Consider the following 7,394-nt stretch of genomic DNA (forward strand, 5'->3'; position numbering starts at 1 on the left):
GTTTCAAAATTTATCTTTGGAGTCAGGTAAATCACTCCTGGCTTAGTTCCTCCAGGGTTGGTTTTGTGGGTATGCAACCTGTGCAATCATCTAGGGCTGTGTACTAAAAAGGGCTCCACACTTGTTTAAATGCTCTGTTGTTGCTATATTGAAATTATAAGTAGTTTTATCTTTGAATTTGTGTTTTATAAGCAAATCTTATAGGACAGTAGAGGATGTACATGAGCAGAGGAGATAATGTAATATGAATGTCCACCATTCCTAACCACCCCATTACATAGAATGTTTGGAATATCCCATGAACACACAATTCCAGTGGACCCACATGTGTAGAAGTTTAGTGAAGCTCAAAATAAGTACAAAGCAATGTATTAAATCTGTTACTAAGCAAGCAGAGCTCCTGACATCACAAAAAAGACCATATTTGCCCTTGACCACAGAAAGAAGGCAATGGAATTCTAGAAAACAAGGAACATTATATCCTTTCCCACTCTTGTTACTTCCTTGTGTCAGGCAACCACTCAACCTGAATACAGTAACTTAGAGGGAAAGAGGAAGGGTAATCCACAGTTCCTTTTCCTTTCAGGCTTTCCTTATTCATCAGTAGGCAAAGACAGAGAGTGTTGGTGGAACACACACATTTAAAAAAAAACAATAGCTGGGTTAGTTTTGTACAGCATTTCTGCTGTTTTGGGATGAATACAATAACTATGCATGCTCAAGCTATGAAATAAGAATTGTATGATTTTTACTATTCCACATACATACCCATGAAATGCTCTTTCATTTGCTTTAAGAGCCCATGAGAGTACTGTAGGCATGGAAAGCCAAGATATCATGGAAAAAAAAAAAAGACCTAAATGAAAGATCTCTGTGAGTGAGATCCCAGTGGAAAGAACGGGGCCACCAAAGAAGGAGGTACCTTTCTCCGAAGGGAGGAGAGAACTTCCACTTTGACTATGACCCTATCGGAATAAGATCAAAGTCAGCGAACTCTTAAAGGCTTCCATAGCCCTGGCAACTCATGACTAGAGCCTAGGGAGATTACTGACGCCATGAACAGGAGTGTCAAATTGTTAAGTCAGCAACAGGAGTCACTGTGTACTTACACCCCATGTGGGATCTGTCCTTAATGTGATGTCTAATGTGAAGTGATGCTATAACTAGTACTGAAACAGTATTTTTATACTTTGTGTTTCTGTGTGGGTACAAACTGATGAGGTCTTTACTAATTATATACTGAATTGATCTTCTGTATATAAAGAGAATTGGAAATGAAAAAAAACAACCTGGTGTTAAATTGGAAATGGCATAGAAAATTAATTAATTAAAAAAAATATTATGTAGGATCTCTGTCTTTAATGTGCTGTACAATGTTATTTAATGCTATAACTAGTACTCCATTGGTAGTTTTTTCACTTTGTGTTGCTGTATGGGGCAAACTGTTGAAATCTTTACCTAATATATACTAAACTGATCTTCTGTATATAAAGAGAATTGAAAATAAATCTTGATGTGAATGGAAGGGGAGAGGGAGCGGGAAAGGGGAGGGTTGCGGGTGGGAGGGAAGTTATGGGAGGGGGGAAGCCATTGTAACCCATAAGCTGTACTTTGGAAATTTATATTCATTAAATAAAAGTTTAAAAAAAAGTGGCCTTGTACAATATATATTCATGCGGATAATCTGAAATGTTAATATCCTTTTATCTTTAATGACATTAAAAATAAAATAAAAATTTACCATGACAAGTTGAGGGATAGACTACAGAGGAAGGGAAAAAGCTTCTATTCTAGTCTCTTTGAACAAGAGACTCCATTTTTCTCTGGTACAGGGCCCTTCAAATTACTTAGCTGGCCTTGTCTACTTCCTGGTATGTGATTCTGGACTTTTTTGTCTTGAACTTTCTTTGATTATCCGACTCTTCATCTGTAAAATGTGGATAATGCTAAATCAAGCCAAGCAACATCAAGTGACTTCTGCTGAGCAATCACTTTATTAATTTGTTATTTTCTTTGCATCTCACTTTTATCGAGATAGCCAGAAAGCATTCTGGGAAAGAAGAATATATACATTTGGTAGGCGGAGTGGGGATAGAAGTACTTGGGAGGTTTGGTAGCTGTTTTGGAAGGAAAAAAATTTTTAAAGTTTTATGGTATTTTTAATGAATATTTTTGCATTTCTCTGTTTAAAAAGTATTTCAGAAAGAAAGTAAAGAGTTGCAAAAGCAGGAAAGATAAGAGGCTAAAAGGAGTAATCAGAAGAACTCCTTCCATGTTTACATGACTTACAGTGCTAAGGGAGTTCACACAAAGGAAGGAACTGAAGAAGCCAGTTCCCAGAAGACAGTTCGTGAAGCCAGTTTGCCTTGGAAACATGTCCCTCCGAGGTACTCGCGACATCAGCACACATTTTTCCAGTTTCCTTTGGGAAATTATCAAATTACGACCAGCAGGTGGCACTTTCAAAGTAGGCTTCTGAAGCTTCTGTTCTTTAAAAGCTTAAAGTGCACTTGCAAATTGAAGTGTTGATGACAGTGGCAGTAGTGAGTGAAAGGAACTTTCACAGAACTAAAATTTTGAGGAAAATATCTATTCTGGTTTGCAAGTTAATTATTACTACGTGATACATTACCCCAAAAGTTAGTGGCTCAAAATAGCAACAAACAGTAGTTATCTTCCCAGTTCCTATAAGCAGGAATTCAGGAATGGCTAATCTGGATAGTTGTGGCTTGAACTCTCTTAAGCTATTGCAGCCACCTAAAGGCGAAGCTGAGGTTGGAGGATTCACTTCTAAGACAGTGGAAGTGTCACCCACATGGCTCGGGGCAGGAGGCTTCAGTTCTTTTCCACATGAGCTTCTCCATAGGCTTCTTGAGCGTCCATACTACTTGGTGGCTGGCTTTCCCGAGAACAGACAATCCAAAAAAGAGAAGGCAGGAATAGCAATGTCTTCTTGTAGGACCTGACCCACAACTCATTGTTCCTTTACTTTCACTCTTCTCTATTGATAGGTTGAACCAACTCTCCTACAGTGTGATAGGAGACCCCAATAGGAGGTAAGGATCCCTGTAGACCATCTTGGAGGCTGGCTATGACATCAACCTCTGAATGAGTAACAGGTACTATAATTAGGTGAAAGGGGGACAGCGCTGTGGCACAGCGGGTTAACGCCCTGGCCTGAAGCACCGGCATCCGCTATGGGTGACAGTTCGAGACCTGGCTGCTCCACTTCCAATCCAGCTCTCTGCTATGGCCTGGGAAAGCAGTAGAAGATGGCCCAAGTCCTTGGGCCCCTGCACTCGCATGGGAGACCTGGAAGAAGCTCCTTGCTCCTGGCTTCTGATTGGCACAGCTCATGCTGTTGCAGCCATCTGGGGAGTGAACCATCGGATGGAAGCCCTCTCTCTTTCTCTGCCTCTCTCTGTCTCTCTCTGTCTCTCTTTCTCTCTCTCTCTCTGCCTCTCTTCTCTCTGTATAACTCTGACTTTCAAATAAATAAATAAATAAATATTTAAAAAATAAATAAGAATTAGGTGAAAGAACTTAATGTTGAACAAGTAGGATTGTATGAAAAAGTGTGCACTGGTGGAGCCAGAGAGGGGGTTAGTGAGCTGAGCTTTGATTCATTAGAAAGTCTATAATATAGAAAGAACAGCTCAAGTGAAGTTATAAAACTGTGAGGGGTAGAGGGAGTGTGGGTACTTTCTTCCTTTATGTTACCTCTTTTTGTTTCCTCTGAAGGAAATGTGCTTATCTGCACTCTATTGCTAACATTTGGTTTTCTCCTTTGGTCTTACTATTTTCCACCTCCTCGGTTCTCCAATCCTCTCCTCCTCTATCACTGATTAGGACCTAAAGTGGCCTTTTAGGACCTGCTATCCCACTCACTACTCTGGTGATGACAAGAATAGTTTGAGCAATGGCTTTCTTTTTTATCTTTCCCCAGTTACCATTTGGGACTAAAATACAGATTCGCCCACATGTATTTGAATCAGTGTGTTCCCTAAAACATGGCTTATTTTCTGGCCAGTCCCACCTCTGACCTGCTGTTTATCTGAGATCTAATACCCAATCTAATATCTAGTACTCAATCTGCCATTTGACTGGTTTTCACTTTAGGCAATATTGTTCCAGCACATAGTGAGGAAGGGAAAGCCAGACATATGTCAGACTGGCCCTTCAGTTATGTCATGTTTATTCCGCTGTGTACCTTTCAATTTTTGCCTTTGAACACATAATCATATGTGTTCAAAAATACTAATGTATGGACCAAGCTATAAATTATTTATAAAATGCAGAGTCAACTACAGACAACACATCTAGAGAAGGTAAGACTTCAGCATTGCTTGATAACTCCCCTTCTTTTTCCATGGATCCAAACATAGTTCAAGCCCCATCTCCACAAGACTGCTCAGTGTGTTTCCAGAGGCAAGTTACCACAATTCTGACCCTCAGTTTACTCATTGATAACCTAAGGGCAATGAAACCCTTTAGAGTGGTTGTGAAGATGAGTGAAGTAATTATGACCACAACTGACACGTATTAGGAACTAACAATTGGCAATGATTGTGTTGTCATTATCTGGATGAGGTCCTGAAAGGTTGGGAACACATCCTCTTTGTCAGAGTCCAACTCTTGTATACATGCAGCAGCATCTGTGGGTCTTGAGATGGTGAATGAACATCTATGGCATTTCTTCTTTTTTTAATATTTTTATTTATTTATAATTTTTTAATTTATTTAACAGGTGGAGTTATAGACAGTGAGAAAGAGAAAGGTCTTCCTTCTGTTGGTTCACTCCCCAAATGGCCGCTATGGCCAGAGCTGCTCCAATCCGAAGTCAGGAGCTTCTTCCTGGTCTCCCATACGTGTGCAAAGGCCCAAGCACTTGGGCCATCTTCCACTGCCTTCCCGGGCCACAGCAGAGAGCTGGACTGGAAGAGGAGCAGCCAGGACTAGAACCTGGCGCCCACAAGGGATGCCGGCGCCACAGGCGGAGGAACAACCTACTGCGCCTCAGCACCGGCCCCAGCATTTCTTCTTAATTAGTAGACTAGTCCCTGGGAAGTGAGAAGGCTTCCAACAATATCTTGTTTAATGTCAGAATGAAATTATTTTGGAGCAAAGACTTTTTAGAGTTTATGAGATGAAGAAGTAGATTATACGTAATCTTCTAAAGGCAATCGATGCTATAACAAGGGAAAAAAGGTTTTAGTGCTGAGAAGTATTCTGGTCTATGTCTACCTTTTTGTGTTCTTGTGCTCATTAAGTTAGAATTCAGGTACTCAAAATGTCACAGTTAGAAGGTGTCTTGAGAAGTCAGTCAGTTATCCAATCTAAAACTTAACTTTAAAACAATCAGAAAAAAAAAGAAGGAAGGGCAAAACTCTAACAGGCACAACAATAAAAACATTCTTCCATTTTGAGAATAATGAGATTGTAACTAACATATTCTGCCTGGCTGGGCCAGAAAGGTAGAATTGTAGTGAATACAGATAAGCTATTATTCCATAAATTTTTTAAAAAATATTTATTTATTTATTTATTTATTTGAAAGTTAGAGAAGGAGAGACAGAGAGAGAGAGAGAGAGAGAGAGAGAGAGAAAGGTCTTCTGTCCGCTGGTTCGCTCTCTAATTGTCCACAATGGCCAGAGCTGCGCCAATCTGAAGCCAGAAGCCAGGAGACTCTTCCAGATTTCCCATGCTGGTGCAAGGGCCCAAGGACTTGGGCCATCTTCTACTGCTTCCCCAGGCCATAGCAGAGAGCTGGCTCGGATGTGGAGCAGTCAGGACTCAAACTGGCGCCCATATAGGATGCTGGCACTGCAGGTGGCAGCTTTACCTGCTACGCCACAGAGCTGACCCCTATTCCATAATTTTTTAAAGAGTATGTCATGAATGTGTCTTAATAATAGTATCCACCACTTTTAAGGTTCATGCTATATGTCAGTCACTTTACACATATGTCATTCTCATAGGAGCTCGTGACTCATTGTTATTTGGAATTTATAGATAGTATAAGGCTCAGGCACAAGTGGCATTTAAATTGCCTGAGATCACATGGCTAGTTAGAGCCAGGATTTGATTTCAAGCCTGCCCCACACCAGACTATACTTTTTTTTCAGTGAAATGTTTCAGACTTTTAGAAAAGCACAGCTTCCGGCCTATCAAATGCCAGTATAATTACCACAAAATTCTATTGAATTGTTTGTGAGAAACTGCTTCACTGGCTTCTGATATTTCTTTCTTTCTTTTTTTTTTTTTTTTGACAGGCAGAGTGGATAGTGAGAGAGAGAGAGAGACAGAGAGAAAGGTCTTCCTTTTTGCCATTGGTTCACCCTCCAATGGCCGCTGCGGCCGGCGCATCTCGCTGATCCGAAGCCAGGAGCCAGGTGCTTCTCCTGGTCTCCCATGCGGGTGCAGGGCCCAAGCACTTGGGCCATCCTCCACTGCCCTCCCGGGCCACAGCAGACAGCTGGCCTGGAAGAGGGGCAACTTCTGATATTTCTTTAATATAAAAGCTAGCAGACACAGCAGCTTTTCCTATTCCAAATTTCTCCTTCTATTCCCAGACGTAACTACTATCTTGGTTTAGTATTGACATTTTCCAACCATATGTTTATATAATTACTACTAATGTTAAGTGTCTATAGGGGCAACGCTGTGGTGTAGCAGATAAAGCCGCTGCCTGCAGTGCTGGCATCCCATATGGGCGCTGGTTTGAGTCCCAGCTGCTCTACTTCTGATACAGCTCTCTGCTATGGCCTGGGAAAGCAGTAGAAGATGGCCCAACTCCTTGGGCCCCTGCACCCACTTGGGAGACCCAGAGGAAGCTCCTGGCTCCTGGGTTCGGATCAGCGCAGCTCCGGCCATTGCAGCCATCTGGAGAGTGAACAAGTGGATGGAAGACCTCTCTCTCTCTCTCTCTCTCTCTCTCTCTCCCTCTCTGCCTCTTCTTTGCTCCATGTGTAACTCCGACTTTCAAATAAATAATAAAAGTAAATCTTTTAAAAAAGTGTCTATAGACAATAGTATATCTTCAAACTTCTGTAAGTGCTATTATGCTCTTTATGTCATTACATAATTTGATTTTATCAGTCCGTATTGCATTCCCTTGTATGAATACATAGTAATTTATCATTCTGTTGTTTTAGATTGTGTCCTAATTTTTGCTATTACAAATAATGCTACAAAGAACGTTCCTGTATTAGTCTCTCCTGTATTTTTTGGGATTTATACCTAGAACATCTACTTTTTCATTATCAATACCAGGCTTTTTGGGACATGTGGTGAATTCCTGATGTGAAGCTGGGATGCTGGGATTTGGGTATGGATACTGGTACAGGATTGTAAAGAAACAAGGGACGTTTAGAAGGCTTAGTATTGATAGCTCA

Source organism: Lepus europaeus, chromosome 12 (genome assembly GCF_033115175.1).
Source record: "Lepus europaeus isolate LE1 chromosome 12, mLepTim1.pri, whole genome shotgun sequence".
NCBI lineage: Eukaryota > Metazoa > Chordata > Mammalia > Lagomorpha > Leporidae > Lepus > Lepus europaeus.